Source organism: Frieseomelitta varia, unplaced genomic scaffold, assembly GCF_011392965.1.
Source record: "Frieseomelitta varia isolate USP_RPSP 00005682 unplaced genomic scaffold, Fvar_1.2 scaffold_253, whole genome shotgun sequence".
Taxonomy (NCBI): Eukaryota; Metazoa; Arthropoda; class Insecta; order Hymenoptera; family Apidae; genus Frieseomelitta; species Frieseomelitta varia.
In genome coordinates this window covers 95255-115348 of record NW_025109983.1, presented here as the reverse complement: position 1 = coordinate 115348, position 20094 = coordinate 95255, and the positions used below count along the sequence as shown (strand labels likewise).

Below are 20094 nucleotides of genomic sequence, written 5' to 3'. Positions count from 1 at the left end.
TTCGTGGTTTAAACGTACATTGTATATTTGAACGTAACAAAACTTGTCAATGCATTGGTTCACTATTGTTGAAAGTTGTTTGTAATATTCTCCATGAATAACATAGGTCACATTGAAGTGACAGAATATTGTGCGGCCCTCGACAAATTTTGATTGGCCAATGAGGCCAAGGAGATGTAAAAGATTGGACGCTCGTGGTTTAAACTTACATTGTGGACTTGAACGTGATAAAATTTGTCGGTACGAACAATTTTCAAAGTCGAAATTTTCTATACAGCAAAAGACTCGCTTTGCAAAATTTACAACCACACACACGTTTGTTTTACCTAAAAATTACACACACTGATTGTACAAATGATTACACAAGTTGTACACATTGATTAGTACTTTGAATAGCAGTTGCTGAATAGTGAAATTTGTTCTAAAAAAAAAAAAAAAAATATGGAGGAACGATTCGCTCTTTTCTCATTAACCGCGACGATTTGCAAAACGAGAAGAAACACGACGAACCGGAAATGTGGCTGGCGCACGTTGGCGTGTGTGATTTAGAAAATGGTGGGAACTTACGTCGAAACATCACCCTCGATGGTCATGGTGAGTTCTCCAAACTTATTTCTCTGCTCGTACGAGTCCCAATGCTCCAAAAGAACACCCAACTATGAATCTCATTGTTATTACCGGTGCTGGATTCAACCAACGACGATATGCTGCTAGCAGATTTGTTTCACACGAGGTTGACGTATATGTATCAGCAGCGGAAACGGAAACAACTTGTCGACGACGGGCACGCGACCACTGCTAGAAATCGGAAATTGTTTGCGAGTGGCACTCGTGTTCGGAACCGAGGAGAAGAGGAGGTGTCGAACAGAGGATACGTTTCGTTGATCCTGCTTGGCGACCAACTGAAACAGGGCGCGAAAGATCGGGGCTGGGTTCGGTGGTGAACCGAAGAGAGCAGACAGCAACGACGAGAAGAGAAAGGATCCGAACGAAAACGGATGGGCAACCGAGAGAAGAAGAAGAAGAAGAAGAAGAGACGCAGAGAAACAGAGAGAGAGAGAGAGAGAAAGAGAAATAGAAGTCGCGGTGTATTAACAAACGGCGTGAAAAGAGATCCCAAAAATAATTTCGGCGTGAAGAAATAAATGCGGGTGAGGCGGCCGCCTCACCCGCGAGGGTGCCTAAAAGAAGGTTCGCCACCGGGTGTGTTGCCTTCTGGGAATGAAACCGGCATAGTATGCTCGAGTTATAAGAAGAGCGGTGTGGCGATCGCGTCGGCTAGTCGCTAAAGAACCGTTTTGCCGTCGCGAACAACCGGGGAATCAACCAACCAGCAGCTCGACGCGACAGAAAAGAAAAGAAAAGAAAAAAAAGAAAAAGAAAAAGAAAAGAAGTGTTACGTACATTTGAGGGCGCGTCGTTGACGTTTCTGTGCTCTCGTCGGCATGCGAATCGTCGGCTTCATGAGAAAGAGAGAGAGAGAGAGAGGGGACGAGAGGGGGGAAGAGTACATTTGCAACATCTACGAATCGTACAGAGACACAAATGAAGGATAATCTCTGTGAGAGAGAAAGAGAGAGCTCTGAGAAATGTTGTGTGAGAATCGACCGGAAAGACAAACGTACAGTTATAGAAATCGGATGAGAAGCTGATGTTCATCGAGATGATTGCGACGAATTAGGATAACGCAGCACGAACGGATAACCCAGAATAATTACCGAAAATATTCGAATCACGTGGGTACGTAGAACGACGGGTCTTGCAACAGCGATTATCTGCGCGGAGTAATCGTAACGAATGAAAAAAAGAAAAAAAGAATAAAGAAGAAGGCATTTAAAACGCGTACGAAGGACAGAAGAACGAAGGAAGAAATCTACGGATGAGGTCTCTATCAGCAGACAGCTGGTGCAAAGTTTCGACGGACGCGCTGGATCGCCGGTCAGCTACAATTGTTCTATCGTCGTTCTAGCCTATCGTTGATCTAGCACAGATGTGACGTGGTGGCGAAAAGTGTGAGGGAAAAGAGACGAAGTAAGTGTCGAAGAGAAGCGAATATGCGAATGTGGCAAGGCTCGAGACGCATTTGCCACGAGGCAAAGGCAAGGCGAGACGAGACGAGACAAGACAAGGCAAGGCAAGGCAAGGCAAGGCAAGACAAGGTAACGCGACGCAACGCAACGCAACGCAACGCAAGCAAGCAAGCAAGCAGGCAGGCAGGACTTACCTCTGCTGTTTTTAGAACTCCACTCCCAGAACTGCGCGGGTCGAGCCGAGCCAAAACCAAAATACCATCGATATAGCTTTTCTGCGATGGTCTTTGTGCGCGCGACCAACCAGCTCTTTCCTCAGGACGTCCAACCGGCTTGCACCGGAGTCGAATCGACTAACCTTACCCTGAGACACGAGTCTACGGATCACGAACATGGACGACGACCACGACCAAGACGACAACGACGACCAAGACGACCAAGGCATTTTCGACGGTGCATAGAATAGTCGCGGCATTTGAACAATCTTTGCTCTTTATCTCGAATGTCGAGATTGGTTTTTTTTTTTTTTGTTGAGAGGACAGAGAGGTTCGTTTCGATAGAAAAAAAAAAAAAAAAACTGATGATGTAACAAGCACGAGTGATGTTCTGTGAAGATGTTTCGTCAATTTTGTAATTAAAAAGTAGAAGCTGAAGAAGAGACTGGGGAAGGAGTTGGTAGCTTTTGTTACTGGCATCTCGGAGGTGATTTTGTTGACGAAGAAAAGGAAAGATTTTTGTTTAAGAGATTATTTCAGTTGGTAGATCAGAGACGACGAGCATCTTTTCGTTTTTTTCCTTTCTTTTTTTTTTGCGAGATCTCTGTAGAGATTATTGGCAAAATTGGTAGATTAAAATTGACATCCAAATTTGTGCGTCCAGTCAAAAAGAATGCAACGATCCGGGGGGGATTATAAATAAATGTCTGCTCTGATCGAGATGTCGAAGACGCTTTTGCATTTTTGAAGGTGGCCTCGTTAAAAAGACAAACAAGACGAACTTTCTACGATTCTTGCAAAAACGGTTAATCTATGTAGCATGAGACACTGAATTTTAACACCTAAAGGATAGGAGAAACAGGCAAGTTGATGACTTAGAAAACTTACTAAAGTAATTTTCTAATTTTCGTGTGACAAAGAAAGTGTCTAATCACTTACGTTTCTATCGCATGTAGGAGCCAAGATATAGGGTCGGTGTTGGATTCACGACGACGGTCCTAGAACATAGATCAAGAAGGTATTTCAGAATTTTTAAAAAATTCATAAAAGACAAGATACATGTATATAATCTTATAAACGTTTATATATAATCTGTCTTGTTTGCATATATATCTTGATTATAATCTTGTATATAATACACATATAATATTATGACTTATATTATTTTTTATTATTATTATTATTATTACTTTATTTAATCCTTGCCTACTAGGCTTAGAATGACATCCAGTTTACATCTTTGTCTTTTCGCTATGTGATGAGCTACAATTACACCTGTTTTCTTACCCTAATCTATTAATCGCAGTAGGAACTGGTATTCTGGTAATCCTATTTAATTTACTAATATGACTTATATATAATGTATATAATTTTATAAATAAACGGTTATTTTATATATATATATATATATATAATCTTATAAATTTATATATAAACGTTTGTAATACACATATTATTATATTATAATATTATACTATGACTATAATATTAATACACATATTGTTGTATTATAATATTATAATATGACTATAATATTAACACATATATTATTATATTATAATGTTATAATATTAATATGACTATGATCTTGTATATAATCTGTTTTATTTCCACGTATCTTGATTACAATCTTATAATCCTATAAATATATAATTTAATATAAATAATATTTAATATAATTTAATTTAATTTAATATAAATAATATTTAATATTTAATATAAATTATAATTATATATAAACGTTTATGATACACACATAATATTATAATATGACTTATATATAATGTATATAATCTTATAATTTTATATATATAAACGTTTATTATATATATATAAAATCTTATAAACTTATATATAATCTGTCTTGTTTGCACATAATCTTATAACTTTATATATAAACGTTTATAATACATATACATATAAACATTTGCTTTGTCATTTATAACACAAAAAAAAAAAAAAATCCCAAAGTAATGACAGTATCGAATTACAGTTTCAACCATGCGAGAAGCTCCCTCCCTCGGAAATATTCCCCATACATGTAAGTATAAATTATTCCATAGCACGAATCATGCGTCACTTTACATTACGTATCGCCCTATAGTACACATCGTCCATTTCTCCCATCTGCATCACCTAACATTATCGCTGATTTACACTATAACGCAGACTGCGTCACCGCAAATTCTCGTTTCGCGGGAAAATGCTAATAAACTGCACATCGTTCGTATTCGCAATCTCTCGGGTGAAGTGAATCCGACCGCTGTCGAAGGAAGTCGAAACGACAATAGCGCAAAAACAAAAGGATCATTAAACTTTCTCTCTCCATCGATGGAAACTTTGGAATTATGCACGCCGTGTGCATGATTGAAAGTCGCTGTGTGATTCGCGACGCGAGGAGATGAAGAAGAAGAAGAAGAAGAAAAAAAAGGTCAGGTTGGTTTAATGATTGAAACAGAAAAATGACGAACCAGGATTGGAACGTATCCTGGTGACTGAGGTTATTTTATTCAAAGGGGCTGGCTCCGATATAAATCGGGCAGAGATAGAGAAAAAAAGAGAGAGAGAGAGGGAGAGAGAGAGAGAGGAGACATGGTGAACGAACGACGTGACATAATGCAATTGCCCCCGGTCCCTGTGTCTCTTCCTCCAACGAGAAACCGATTTTCTCGCTCGGTGTCTCTCGCGAAGCGCAGGTTTCCTCGCCGAAAACATCGCCGATCGAAATCAAACCGGCAAACCAGCAGCAGCAGCAGCAGCAGCAGCAGCAGCAGCAGCGGCGGCGGCAGCTCGTCGTAACGTCCAAGTTTCCATAATTACTCGAGGGCAATTGGATCAGAGCGAGGCAGTACCAGTCACGCTGGAAGATTCGAATGAATTCTTTATGCCATCACCTCCGTTCACCGTATTCACCTTTAATCGGGTTAACAGAGCATCGAAGCTCCTCCAAAATAGCGATCGTTATTAATTTAAGTCTCACTCTTAATACGGTTCTCCACGCTGCCTGCCTGCCGCCACCGCGGCTCTCCGGAAAATCGTTACCGCTCTCTCAGTTATCCTCTCTCTCTCTCTCTCTCTCTCTCTCTCTCTCTCTCTCTCTCTCTCTCTCTCTCTCTCTCTCTCTCTCGCTTGCTCGCTCGCTTCGATCGAGGAATGAATCGTTGTTTAAAAAAAAAAAAAAAAAAGGAGAGACTCGGAAAGTTGGAAAGTTCACGCTGTTGTGTCGATTGATTTTTCTCTCTTTCAACGGATCAACTTTGGACACACTGGTACATCCGTAATACGTACGTACGTATTATGTACGAGTGTTGTTTGGAACTTAAAAGATGGACTTTCTGGATTTATAGCATTCGTCGACTGGATTTTCAAAGGATCTCGATATTTGTGTAGAAAATATAAGGTGGCCATTGGAAAAAATGAAGAGCCCGTATCTGTGAGCAGGAAAATTATCACACGCAATACTGAAAAAAAGAAAGATCTATTAATTATATTTCCAAATAAGATAATGAAAAATTTAAAAAACGTGTGTCTGTGAAAGCTATTTCTGTTTTAAAATATTCAGCCTCCCAGTGACCACCGTGTACAAATACATTTTTAAAAATTTTTTTATTATTTTATTTGGAAATGTTAATTAATGGGTTTTTTTCAGTATTATGTATTTTTAATCTCCAAGGGAACCTACAAAAAAAGAAAATAAAAAAGAGTAAAAATGAACAAGCTATTTTTTTCAAATTCTTTTCAGCCATCCTATATATTATATATTAAATAATATATATCAATGATAATAATAATATATAAATTTTTGGTTTGAGAAAGTAAAACTACTTACTTCTTCCTCTTTGTAATTAATAAATTTCGAAGTTTGCACGACAAATCACGATCGTCAATCGCCATCGATCAAAAAAATCGTTCGACAAAAACTCGAACGAATCCCCTCAAATTCTCTAACATGTTTTCTGTAGAAATTTCTATAATTGTTTTAACGTAACTCGGGAACGAAAAAAAGTTAGTTTCTACCTTCGTTCGTTGTAACTAATAAAATTTCGAAGCTTGCGCCACAAATTACCCAATTTACACGTCACCGAAGGTAGAATACTTCCTCTTCGCGGCCTGTTATACAGTGGATCACGCAAAGACGTACGTACGTCAGAGAGGTGTTAGCTCAAAAAGCGAGCCAAATCTCGGAGACCGACTGATTCACTGATGAGATCATGCGACTAAAACAAACACGGTCTTGCAAAGTTACAACCCGAAGGTTTCTCCTTCTTGTTTGAAAAAATTCTGCGATCGATCTAACAATAGGCACGCACATGTATCGTTGTATAGTGCTGGCATGATCTTCGTTATGAGAATCGTTAGACTCGAGTCGAGTCTAATCGCATCGTCGACACATTGAAATTGTTAGAAACGGATAAAATTACGTGTGTAATAAAACAATATAGTATAGTATAGTATAATATAGTATAGTATAATATAATATAGTGTAGTATAACATAATATAACATTAGTGTAGTTATAATATAATATAATATAATATAGTATAGTATAGTATAGTATAACATAACATAATAGAATATTAGTGTAGTTATAATATAATATAATATAATATAGTATAGTATAGTATAGTATAGTATAGTATAGTATAGTATAGTATAGTATAACATAATATAATATAAAAGTGTAGTTATAATATAAGTATATATAGTATAATTATAATATAATATAATATAATATNAGTATAGTATAGTATAGTATAGTATAGTATAGTATAGTATAGTATAGTATAGTATAGTATAGTATAGTATAGTATAGTATAACATAATATAATATAAAAATGTAGTTATAATATAAGTATATATAGTATAATTATAATATAATATAATATAGTATAATATAAGTATATATAGTATAGTTATAATATAATATAATATAATTGAGTGTAGTATAACCGAGTAAGAAATGATTCTATATGAAAAAAAAGAATGAAGTTTTTTCATTGAAACCCTCGTTTCCGAGAGAATCGAATTTGAAAATTTATCGATAATCGACACGAGAATACGCCACGCGCAGAAGCAAGTGAAAAGTAGTATAATGAAATTTTTTTCATTTTCAAGAAAATATGTTTGCACAAATATGTTGGCACTTAATGAACATCGAAGCTCGATTTCCTGGAAAAAGACCAAGGCTTCAATCAGTAAATTCTGCTCTTTCTTTTCGACTCCGAAACCAGAATCAGTTACAAGACACCCTGTACATACGATTAAACGATATAAAACATAGTACATTGGGTTGGCCAAAAAATAATTGAGTTTCTTTCGCAATTAAACGGATGGACACACACACACACACACACACACACACACACACACACACACACACACACACACACACACACACACGTGTGTGTCTTGAAATGCAACCAACTTCATTCTAAACCGCACACTCATTTGGTAATCTGATACCTGATTGTTCAAGCATGTTCGAGAAAAAGAGATTGCACGACCTCTTGATTTGCTGTCGGTTTCAAAATGGAAAATTAAAAAACGGAACATTTTGCTGTATTACTTGTAAAAAAAAAAAGAGCAAAAAAAAAATTAAGTTGGCTTCTTGGCCAACCTAATATTTACCAATATACAGATTAGACGAATTGATGTTAATCTCTAGTTCAAGTTTCGCAACGAATATAATAGAAAATGAGGGAAACTGGACGAGCAAGACTGGTCGACAACAGAGGATTAGAACGACTGGGCAAAAGTCTGGAGAGAGAGAGAGAGAGAGAGAGAGAGAGAGAGAGAGAGAAAGTTTCCGGCGTGAAACAAAGGCGATAATAATTTTCGCGTCGGGCAAGCGAGTAGGAAAGAGGAAGGCATAAAACGACATTGCTCCGGATCGGCACGTGCCACTCGATAAATCTGTCGGCAGCTGACGGCACAGCCGGCTGGCTGCAGCCTCCCGCGCGCCTGCACTTGCGCTTTCTCCCCTTCTTCTTTCTTCCCTGTGCGCCTGTATCTGTCTATGTGTGTGTGTGTGTGTGTATCTTAATGTTTCTTCCGTTCCCTCCTCCATCTCCGCAAACTCCCACAAACTTCGACAAACCTCGACAAACCTCCGTGTACCATCCCTTCGTTCTTGCATCAACTGCCTCGTCCTTCTTCACCCTTCATCCTTCTTCGTCGCCGCCCCACCAACCCCCCTCCACAATCCCACGTGGTTACACGTAAGTGCCATCTTCCTGACCGAATGCTAGCTAGCTAACCTCCTCCTGCCTCCCGAAACATTATACACGCTACGAGAACCTAGATTAGAGTCAAGTCAAGTTCGATGAATTAAATCGGATGTTGGATGAATTATTGATTAATTAAAAATCAAATTCTCTGCTGACTGTGAGATTAAATGGTCGTTCATTTGACACTAGAACTACCGAGTAAGGTGTAAAACCAAGGGTGGAAACCGAGAGAGAGTAAAGTACCAGAGGTGGAAAGAAGTTTGTAATACAAGAGAAATATAGATTTCAATTTTTATATATATATATATTTTTTTTTACGAAAAATCATTTAGGTTGTTTAGAAACGCATCCACAGTCGTGAGTCTATGAAATTTCTACAAAAAAATTAGCAATTGGTCATTTTGACCACTAGTTAGTAACACTAGCTAGTAACGCTAGTTACTATCGACGATTAAAGCATAAAATTTCAAAGCGTCAGAGACATTGAAGTCAAAAAAATAGAAAAACTTTTTAATACAACGGAGTATACAAACTTTCATTTTACAAAACATTATTTAAATCTTTAAAAACACGCAGTTTCGTGTCTATAAAATGTCTGACGAAAATTATAAATTAGTTATTTTGACCACTTTGGTAGTTCCTAGAGGGCCGTAATTCCCAACGTGAGGGTAATTCGAGAATGAGTTATTAACAGTGAATTTCTTTTTTTTTTTTTTTGTTTGCATTTCTTTAAATAAAAATTTAACTTTTTTTTCTTTCGCGGGTGTCACGCTCTTTGAAAGCTTGTTTAGACCTTGAAATTAATAGCTTCTTAAGCTTCTTCCACGTCAAAAATTCATTTCTTGAATAATAAGAATTACGTGTCACAGGAGAATGTGTCACCAAAATTTTACAGATGCTTAAACGGGGCATGGCCAAAGGAAAGGTTGGGAACCACTGATCAAGACCAACGTAACATTACGTAGATATTGTAATCTTCAAATAGAACAGAAACTGCGATAAAGAACACTAATGCACGCAATTTTAAATTGTAAGCAATTTACTTTATGCAAAAACCCAGGAAAAAGAAAACGAACGAATTTATCAAAAAAAAAAAAAAAGTTGGAAACCACTGTTCTAGTGTCAACATCTATTCACGAAAATCAAACTGATGCATATATAAAACGTCGTTTTATAATTGGAAAAAGAAAAAAAAAAAAATTTCAAAGTTTCGTACCCTGCTGTATGGTAAAGAAGAAAATTCATACCCGCGTAGAGGTTAGATCGACGTGCAAGAAGTGAAACGGTATCGAATTTCAAGATAGGCCAACGGAGTTACATAAGAGAAGATTCACGAGCAAAAACCTGCCGGCGAATTTTCGTTTTCCTTTCCTGCTTTTTCGGAAACACGTTTTTACGTTCGATTTCACGACAAATGGACCCGTCGCCTAGACTTTAAAACGATCCAGGTTGTAAACTTTCGAACTCTAAACGATCCAGGAGGGTCCCAAGCATCCCCAAGAGAATCGTGCGCGCACGTGTACAATCTGAAGGCTGCAGCTTGACGCGAGAAAGAGAGAGAAAGAGAGAGAGAGACGGCGATACTTCACGAGAGAACTTTTTCTACCTTCATGAACATGTACATTAATTCGGTTTGACATTCATAACTAAACGTTGCAATACAAGTAGTTGAATTTCAATCAAATGGCAAACTTTAATTTCTTGTACTGTTATTTTCTAATTATTAAGTCGTTTTATTAATTTTTCTTTTACATTTTTATATATTTCACACGTATATTTTTATATACAGGTTTTGAATCCTTAACCTAAATCTAAGTGGAACCTAACCTAAGTGGAAAACTTGTAATTTCTCGTACGATTATTTTTTAATTATCAAGACGAATTTCTTTCGTTTCGTTCATTTTCTTTTATATTTTTATATATTTTATACACACTTTATACATACATTTTTAGCTACATTTAGCAAATTTTTCTAGATTTCAATCAACCAGATGAAAGCAGAATGTTCAAGGTTTATATCACGTACATGAGGACATAGAAAAATAATGCACACAAAATACGTGGCTCACAGTTCAATGACGTAGAATATTTCAAATCTAGAATACGGAAACTCTAACTCTGAACCAAAGTGGTTCAAAGTTTTTTATTAATCAGCGGCAAAAATTAACCTCAAATCCAAGGTATAAACTATGTAGTTCAAAACTGATCAATTAAAAGAGACGATGATCATTCAACTTCAACGAAAATTAGACAAACTTTATCAGAAAATCAATTGTTATAAATATATAATATCTTCAGAAGTTCGAAGGTGAAATAGAGGTGAAAATGAATGTTGAAAGCGTTAACACTTTTCCGGCGGGATATTCGAAATGACAGCTGCCCTATTTATTGGAACTGTCATTATAAAAGTTTCACAAATAATCGTGTAATTCTACTGTTTCAACGATATCGTTATAACAATCTAACCCGTCGATATGACTGTGATTTCGATTTAAGCTCGAGATATGGATGTTTCTGTCAAAACGAATTACTATTAATTTTTGTTTGAACAGAAATATAACTGCATAAATCTATTTGCTTCAATTATCATTTGAATCATCTGTAGTATACGGTTATTGTACTGTCGATGGATACTTTCATTTCTCCCTTTTACATTAATTGTTATAATTAATGAGTAGACAATTATTATAGAATAATAATTATATATTTATGATTATAGAACAATTATCTGCAGAATATGATTGGTCTAGTGTCGACACTTTCATTTCTCCATTTACATTAATTTTTCTAATTATTATAAGAATAATAATTATCTATCTATGATTATAAAATAATTATCTGTTGAACATGATTGGTCTAGTGTTGATAGAAACTTTTCATTTCACCGTTTACATTAATTTCTATAATTAATTACAATTCTAGAACAATAATTATATATTTATGATTATAGATAATAATTATCTGCAGAATATGATTGGTCTAGTGTCGATACTTTCATTTCTCCATTTATATTAATTTTTATAATTATTAAATACATAATTATTATAGGAATAATAATTATCTATTTATGATTATAAAATAATTATCTGTTGAACATGATTGGTCTAGTGTCGATAGAAACTTTTCATTTCACCATTTACATTAATTTTTATAATTAATTACAATTCTAGAACAATAATTATATTATATTAATTATATTATATTATCTAGAACAATAATATATTTATGATTATAGAATAATTATCCGTAGAAATAATTCACCTGTAGAATAACAGTCGATAGGTAATCTCATTTGCATTAATCTTTCTTTCTTCGTTGGTCAATCAGAGTCGAGTACACGGACGCGAGGCCCGCCGTCAGAAAAGTGTTGGAAAACGATCCTTGAAAAAAATGCCCTGTGAGACCCCGTGAGCGCGTCGGCAACTGCGAGTTAGCAACAGATGGAGGAAGAAAAAGAAAAAGAGAGAGAGAGAGAGAGAGAGAGAGCCAGCCGTCCGCGGGTGTGCCGCGTGTCGCGTATTACGTATCGCTCATAAAACGGCCACCACACACGGCATACGCTTCATCGATCAGCAAATTACTTGCGTCATCGGCGAGTCTCGACGTACACCTATATACGTGTTCTTTTTTCCTCATACGTATTTTCTTTTCTCCCCGCGATCCCTTCTTCTTCGACTCGGTCGCGGGACTAACGTGGAAGCACACGCAAATTGTTTTAGAAAACGATCAGAAAACGAGCGAAATGAAAAAAAAGAGAGAAAGAGAAAGAGAGAGAGAGAGAGTTTCGATCGAGCACACCGAGAAATAATAACCGATAATAACCGATAATAACGACGACAGTTCGTTGCAGCACGGAGGGAGGGAGGAAGGAAGGGGAGAGAGGAGATCGAGAGGAAAGATGGTCGGGCTAGAATCGTTCGCGCGGGTTAGAACAAACCGACGAGCCCAACCGAGGAGAGATGTTGGCGCGAGTGCAACGCGCCATATTCTTTGTCCTATGACACGACGATGTTAAAGCTCCGGTGGCTAAAATTAAACGCAGCCGCCAGGGCTGAGTCTAAGACCGAGGCTGTGAGCAGGAGCAGCCGCCAGAAACCAGAGCACGTGCTTCGACTAAGTGACGTGTGCCTTCCTTGCCCCCTCTCCCCCGCCGTATTCTCCCCTTTACTCCCTTTGCTCTGTCTCCCTCTCTGCGCCCTCTCCAATTCTCTCTTCGTCTCCCTCTATCCACCTATCTGTCCACTTTTACCTCTTTTTTTCCATCTACCGAACTCTATGTCTCTCTCCAGCCACCCGTCTCCGTGTATTTATTTATCTAATCATCCAGTTACCTCCTTCTTTCTTGTTCTACCTCGGTCTCCTACCCTACGTCAGTAACTTCGTAGTTACACGTTTGGATGTAGAGACGCGGCGCTCTATCCCACGCTGAAGATTCACGGGAATAAGTGGATACTGACACACAGGCACACACATGTAGATACAGGTTCGGGGGCGTTGGAAGGAAGTACGTTTAGTCGATGTGAATGGAAAGAGGAGGTTACCTGAACGATATACCAAGGAGGAAGCTTTTCTGGAGCTGTTACTTATACAAGATACCCGCGTCAAAACAAAAATTACCCTTACTACTACGACAACCGGATGAGATACCTTGAAGTTGAAACAGTATATGTCTATTATTTCCACTGATATTACTTGGATTTCTGCAGTGTATGTTTCACTATAGTAATTTTCACTTTTAAATAATGAAACAACGAGGTAATTATTTTAAATTGGAATCGCTTTTGTACAAAAAGTACCAACAAGGCTCGTCCACATTGAACCAATCACATTTTTCCAGAGAAAAATAAAATAAATACTCTTTTAGAGTTGTTGGCGTATGTAAATATTTTTTAGCAAGTTTTATCAATCCTTCGCCAAGATTCTCCGCCATAAATTGTAATTTGTTTTGTCATCTGTCATAAAAGCATCGAGTGAAACTGTATCAAGTGTCGAGTAGTAATAATTCTAACCTCAAATATCATATAAGATACCTAGATGATACCTGGTATAGTAGGTGAAACTATTATACATATCTATTACTTCTACTGATGTCGAACATGCCTACAGCATAATTTTTGTTCCAGTGATAAATAACAAAACAATGATATTAATTATTTTACAGTTGGACGTATTTGCACAAAAGTAGCAGTTTTTATAATATTTCCAGTTGTTGGAGATTCTTCTACAGAGCCAGCAGATGGCGCACACATAATTTTTTAGCAAGTTTTGTCAATCCTGAATATTCCCCTCTGATTCTTTTAGCCATTCTAGTAAACGTAAATTCTACTTGTTACAAAAATACAAACTGCTCGAAATCGAACTACGGACAAAACCATAGTACGTAATAACTGTCTAACCTCAATTATCACGTGAGACCAACCGAATAACTGGGCTACTCGCATATCTCATTAATAATATACCCGGGTAAAGGTACTAAGTTCTAAATTTTTTCACAGCACGTGTAGGAGTTAGGGTGACACAATCGAGTTCAGGGACAGAGATTCTTAGATGGTTGGAGCCTGAGCCGAGGAGCTTCGAATCCGCAGGGCCAGAAGCTCGGAAATTTCCGACTATGATGGCAACTCTCGAAACCAGCGTCAGTAATGACGAAATTGATAACAATGACGTCGATACGGATTACTATCGGTAGTCGGTAGTAATCCGTAGTTACCACGGAGAGATCAACGTCGAATTAAATTTGGAGCAAATGGCGTAACTGCTAGTTAGAATTGTACGTGTAATTCGAACAACGATTGCACGTACATTGTAATTGGAACAACACGTATAATAATTACATTTCGAATAATAATTACACGTGTGATTCCAACGTATCGAATAACAATTATATTTACGCATACAAGTCCAAGTGAATCGAATAATGATAACAGTAACAACGATCGGCAAATCGAGTACCGTAGAAAGTAACAATTATACCATCGGCGTATAATCGCAGACTCATTTCCTAATTCGAAGTTGGCCTAATTGAAATTAACCGATCGGACGATCGATCGAGATGCCGCGTGCGGGCGAGGCGAACGGTTGCGGGAGCTGATACAAACATCCTGCGCCTCACACGTGGCCCAGACCGACTGTAAGACACGTGTTTCTCCCTCCTGCAGAGACATTTCCCCATAGGATGATCAGCCCTTCGATAATCCACGGACCAACGTTCTACTAGAAATCTGGTGGATACATATACATATACCGGGTGAGTCATCGACGACTGGAACACGTTTTGGAATAGATTGATCGTGTCAAAAAATGTCTCGGGCAAAAACATTGAACACGGGGGCATTGCGTAGAACTGACGCGCAGAGGGCGTTTGTCCAAGGTCAAGTTTGTTTCTCTCGGCGAAAAATCGTATGTTTCTCCTTTTTCATACATTCAGCTCGTTGCTCTCTGTGAATCGTTTTTTTTTTTTTTTTTTTTTTTTTTTTTTGCAACGAAACAGAATTTACACGGTGGATTTTAGACGTGTCGAGTGACAGAGGATGGTTTTATATTTGTGCATGCAGATCAGATTTTTGATTTAATAGTATATTTCTTTTTCCATCTAGTCGGAAGTAAATTTTTATATTACTTCCGTTCTGTTGTTGAATGTATTTTTCTTTCTTAGTAGGTTTTAATATTAGAATATTCTATGTTCGAATTATTCTAATGTGTAGTTGATTGAAGAGAAAATGTATTAGAAATATTATTATACGTGTACATTCTGAAATCATTTTTTAATCGTAATTGATACTCCAGTCCAAACATCTGATCTCCTCCGTTCACTTCATATCATTTGACAGCTGTACCTTATCCATTCACTTCATTCAATCCATTTCGTACATTATATCTCTGGTGGACAGGCAAGGGAGTATAAACTCGGAATTTTTAGTGCAATGTAGATTCAGGTGTTAGATTATCCACTTGAAAAGGGACTTGCAAAAATTATGAATTATTTTTATTTTCTTTTTTTTTGAAACCGACGGTTCGTATTGTTTCAACCAAAATTTAACTTGTATTTTTTTGTCTGGTCATCAGAAATTCATTTCACACGCGTGATCCTCACGAAAATTCTTCAATTTCCCGTCTCTTCCCGCTACGAACACACATGCGTTTATCAGAGATATCGGAGGTTATTCCCAACGTAAACGAACGATAGACTTCTTGGCGATGAGTAAAAGTTGTCTCGACTTTGTTTCGAATTTCCATGATCACGTAGCGCCCCGGGAAGACCTATCGGAACAAAGATGAACAAAAATGAACAAGAATAGTGGCAAGCGGAGAGTATCCTGACGAAGAGACGAGAGATGAAGGGCCAAGGGTTTTCTCTTAACCTTTCTCTCCCGGTTTCCTCCTTCTCTCTCGCCAAAGTTCGGAACCCTTGTCTTTCTCTCTCATCTCGTGGTCGGTGCCCGCGTGTGTCGTTCGTGGAACTTCAGGTCGAGCACAATGCTTCTCGATTATGAGAGGAAGGGATCCCTCAGGGTTGGTGGTTTACGACTTGAGGTCGCACCGTAGACTCAGCGGGAGGAGAACCGAGTCTACAAATGGATAGACGAAATTGGGAAGAGGAGAAGGGGGTGGAGAGGAAAGAAAGGCATGGAATCAGAAAGAAGGGAAAGAAGCTATCTTTGAAGTTTTCTGTTCGTCTCCTCGACCCTTCGACTGATATTCCAAAAATCCTGCAGCTTAATTGCATCCTCCGAAAGCGGAGAGTCGACCTGATGTTTACTTCGTTTTCTTTTTTTATTGCCGTTTTATTCTTCTTCTTTTTCTTGCCTTTCTTCATTGGTTGAAAAAGGGAATCTGCGACAGGCAGAATTCTCCCGGCAGAAGTTGCCGGATAAAGTTTCTTCGGGTTAAATCGATCCTTCGACCGTGAGCTGGAGAATAATAATCACGCGCGTCGTGTCGTATCGATCGATTAGTCTATCTGTATTGCGTAAAATATGTGCACACTTTTTCTCTCTCTGTGAACTGGGCATTTTAGTTTTTATTATAAAGAACATAATTTATCAATGATATATAAGAACACATAGTACTATATACATCAATATGATATAATATATGTCATAATGTAATATAATTATTTCTTCTTTTCATCTACGTATTCACTGTGTATTTTACAATTTCCTTGAAATACAAAATCCTTGAAATTTATTTTCTACAAATTGTATAAATCTGCCCGAAACACACCCATAATAGAAACAACCTGCACGTTTACCAGCGTGGGCGTCACAAAATTATTATTTAATTCTGCGGTATTAGACACATTGAATAAACGTTTATTTATTTAAGAGATTTGAATAATTGATTTGTTCAATTAATTATAATTAATAATTAATGCTCAAAATACGTTACGTACGTAATATGTATATTTGTAAAAGAATTCATCAATAAATATTGTAGCGTGCCGATCTAGTTCTACGTATTTTCTTTTCTTCGATGTACGAGCCGATCGGTGGCTCGCTGCCTTCAACGTTAATGAAGTGCAGCTAGTTCAAAGTAAAGTTTGATTTGTGATATTGATTAAAGAGTGTGAATTGAATCCTACGACTAACACTTTTTTGAATATTCACTCACAGAAATATATTGGGCACTGAACGTAAGATTAGAAAAGACAAGAGTATTTTTTTTTTTTGTTCTCTAAATTGTTCTTACCCTGGAATGCACTGGGTTTGGGGACGCGAACCGGCAGACATGCGGGAGATTTTCTTGCTGATTTGAAAGTGAGAATAAGACTGTTCTATTTTGTTTCGGAGTCGGCTCTTACATATCCGAGCCCTCTTTGTTTCCAAACATACATTTGGTGGGTTTTTCCAAACATTTTCAGGGTCAGTTCAAGAAGTAAATTTGACAATTGCTTCTTAGAACTAATGGTTCTATCTTCCGTGTCCTGCCGGTTTATTAGTGTTCTGTTTGGGGGACCGATGCGATAAAGAAACTTATCGAGCCTTGGAATGAAGAGTCAAATATGTCTACAATACGGAAATGTTAGTCTGAAATATGAATTACGGTCGCGGGAAGTTCCTGCCATAGAAAAAGTTACAAGACAGGAGTTTATTGTCCTTGGCTCGATGAATTTATTTGTCGCATCACATTTTGATCCTCATTGTGTTCGGTAAGACCGAACAAATATCATTTGACGATGAATAAATATATGTACCGTATATGTGTTATAGATTTTATACAAATAGTAAGTGTTCACATACTTTTGAGCGTATGTATATATTACGAGAAGACCTATCGTTCCCTATCGTTCTCCTCCTCCTACTGGAGGAGGAACGTTCCAGGCGAATGTAACGAGAGTCGAAAGTAAAATTATTCCGTCAAGTAGCCCGGTCTGCTCCTTCTTCCGCTCTGTGAACGCCAGCGGTTTTGCTCCACCGAGGTTTAGTTACGAGTTCGACAAGACGGTTACCTCAACTTGATTTTATCCGAAACCTCGAGGAAACCGCGAACGATCGTCTGACGCGCGTATGCAAATATCGACGTTTACGTACGCGATTGCTGTTGAGACTACGTAATCGACAAGTAATTATCCCCCAGCAGTTTTATCGAGTCTTGTTACGACAAACACATGTGATCACCGGTTGAAACTATAGCATCGAACGTTATCAGTTGATAAAACCGGATAATTTAACGCTTCGCGTCTCGTTTTATCACGTGTATCGTTTTTCCACGGTACTTTTCCAATACTTTCTGCCTTGATAGTTTCTGCGCATGCTCGATTTGTACTCTCGGTTAGACGAGACATTTCTCATTTAGTTTACGCGTATCTCGCGTGTTCGATCGCTGGAGCCGCGGAGAAGAAAATTGACACGTGCGCGTTTCAGACGAAGAAATTCGTTACGTGAGGAGATTTTATTAACTGGACATGTGTCTTCAGCACTTTTTTTTTAAGTTATATCTTTTAGATTAATCTAGATGTTGATGCGAACAGTATATTTAGAGAGAGTATGTTTAGAAACACTTTTAAACAATTTAACTCTTGATAACTTTTGATATTGAAATTTACGTAATGATATGTTCACAATATTTGTTTAAAAGTTAAAACGTGTTTTACACTGCAATTAAACGAGCAGCTCCACTTTCGAATAATTCAAAACAAACAAAAAAATTTCGAACGTGCCATAAATTTAGGATCAATTAATATTCGCGTTGGTAAACTTTTACATGGAGCCAACCTAACTTCAGTTTTTTATTAATTCAGACAGACCCGTAGAATACCAAACATCCCATCTCGTTATTAAAGTTTCAACGAGTTTTTCCTTTTTATGTTTTCATCAAACGCACTTATCAAAATTGTTATACAGTTATCTTTCAAATAGTTTGAACATGGCAGTTGATACAGTCGAGTAATTTAAGCACGTGCAATCGTATCGTATTTTATCGTATCCTCTGTCATATCTTTTCCATGTCTTCTACTTTGCCATTTCCTCGCACACGCACCGTTCGATGGAATATTTCGCATTTTCCACTTAATCAATGAAATCAGAAAGAACACAGAGGTACAGGTGTGCCGGGAAGCTGGATGCTCATTCCGAATGAATTAGAAACACGAGAGGTTAATACGTTTCCCGCGTTTTGCCAGTTGTATATCCGCCACCTTTCCGTATTATATTCTTAGGAAGAGGAATATATCGTTCTTCGGGGACGCATCTGTTGCGGGGCCATAAATTTCCACCCCACCCCCTCCCAGTTCTCCAAGTGCCACCTTTCATTCCCTCTCGCATGTTTCCCCCTAGGTCTGTGCGCGCGGCCATTCGTCCGCGACTCGTAAATCATCCTGATCACAATTTTTCTAATTTGGTCTGGTCGACCCGTACGAATTATCGGTCCACGTCGCGATTCAATGACCGCGTAAATGCTATCAGCCAGTCAGCAAATTGACCAATCGTAAGACTTTTCAAAGAGTCTCGACATAGTATTTTCTTCGTTTTTAGAAAATGCTATAGGCTACACCTTTGTTTTTGGATGGATTATTTTAGTCTTATTTATTTTGGAGAGTATTTAGATTTCCAGTATAGTACTAGTTTCTGGGTAGCGAATATTTAGGCTAGATTTGACTAAACAGCGTACCTAATTTCTTTTCTCACGTACCGATTTAGAAGCAAATTCTCTTTTGTTGAGTATTATTTATTTCAGCTTTTGTAATCAATCTATCGTGTAATTGATGGGAAAACGTATTTACGAGTATTGTTATATTTTTATTAACATACATTTACACGGTTGAGATTGAAATTCGAATACGTTTGTTACACGTGTATTTTACACGTATGTGAGATCTCCGGTTTCTCCGCTATCGAAGTTTATTTCGACGCGCGTTGCATCCGCGCGATAATTTCTCGTTATCATTGGGAGAGTTCGCGCGTCGAGGCGTCCAACTTAACGAAAATCGATCGAGTTTCACGAGACGGCGTGGAATTCAATCGAGATCGATCGATTCCGTTTCGCGCGCTCCGCGCTCTCTCTTTCTCTCGCTCGCTCGGTAGACGTTAATGAAATTAAAGAGAAATTCGAGATCGAGAGACTGAGTTTCCTCGCGGGAAAGAATTTATCGAATCGGTATCGACAGACTGAAACGCCCTCGCCA

The 20094-nt window shown here is 37.7% G+C and overlaps 1 protein-coding gene and 1 long non-coding RNA gene across 11 annotated transcripts in view; one reads left to right on the top strand and one right to left on the bottom strand.

Annotated features, from left to right (window-relative positions):
• LOC122528592 (myocyte-specific enhancer factor 2) overlaps positions 1 to 3244 on the bottom strand; it is a 39279-nt gene extending 36035 nt beyond the window's left edge. The window contains exon 1 of one of the 3 annotated variants that reach the window (XM_043653883.1): positions 3185 to 3244. The gene's annotated coding sequence lies outside the window, so the exon portion shown is untranslated. Of the gene's footprint in view, positions 1 to 565; positions 589 to 2224; positions 2245 to 3184 lie in introns of those variants that run through there. The other 2 variants (XM_043653889.1, XM_043653890.1) reach the window with 2 other exon arrangements.
• On the top strand, positions 3175 to 14662 carry LOC122528594. Of its 8 annotated transcripts, none has more exons than XR_006306610.1 (4): positions 3175 to 3263; positions 4239 to 4286; positions 10448 to 10651; positions 11799 to 13600. It is a non-coding gene; the product is annotated as an uncharacterized LOC122528594 (long non-coding RNA). The 8 variants fall into 8 exon arrangements; XR_006306608.1 differs by lacking the exon at positions 11799 to 13600 and adding an exon at positions 10770 to 10965; XR_006306614.1 differs by lacking the exons at positions 10448 to 10651; positions 11799 to 13600 and adding an exon at positions 13967 to 14662.
• The last annotated feature ends 5432 nt before the right edge of the window (positions 14663 to 20094 follow it).